The sequence below is a fragment of the Pristiophorus japonicus genome, chromosome 9 (genome assembly GCF_044704955.1).
Source record: "Pristiophorus japonicus isolate sPriJap1 chromosome 9, sPriJap1.hap1, whole genome shotgun sequence".
NCBI lineage: Eukaryota > Metazoa > Chordata > Chondrichthyes > Pristiophoridae > Pristiophorus > Pristiophorus japonicus.
In genome coordinates, this window is record NC_091985.1 from 18526076 (window position 1) to 18526731 (window position 656).

Below are 656 nucleotides of genomic sequence, written 5' to 3' on the forward strand. Positions count from 1 at the left end.
TCTACTCTATCCCTCTCTCTCACTCTACCCCCTCTCTCTCACTCTACCCCCCCTCTCTCTCACTACTCACCTACCCCCTCTCTCTCTCACTCTACCCCCCTCTCTCTCTCTCTCACTCTATCCCCCTCTCTCTCACTCTACCCCTCTCTCTCACTCTACCCCCTCTCTCTCACTCTACCCCCTCTCTCTCATACCCCTCTCTCTCACTCTACCCCTCTCTCTCTCTCACTCTACCCCCTCTCTCTCACTCTACCCCCTCTCTCTCACTCTAACCCCCCTCTCTCTCTCACTCTACCCCCTCTCTCTCACTCTCTCTCTCTCACTCTACCCCCCTCTCTCTCACTCTACCCTCTCTCTCCCCCTCTCTCTCTCTCTCACTCTACCCCCTCTCTCTCACTCTACCCCCACTCTCTCTCTCTCTCACTCTACCCCCTCTCTCTCTCTCTCATTCTACCCCCACTCTCTCTCTCTCTCTCACTCTACCCCCACTCTCTCTCTCTCACTCTACCCCCTCTCTCTCTCTCTCTCATTCTACCCCCACTCTCTCTCTCTCTCATTCTACCCCCACTCTCTCTCTCTCTCACTCTACCCCCTCTCTCTCTCTCATTCTACCCCCACTCTCTCTCTCTCTCACTCTACCCCCACTCTCTCTCTCT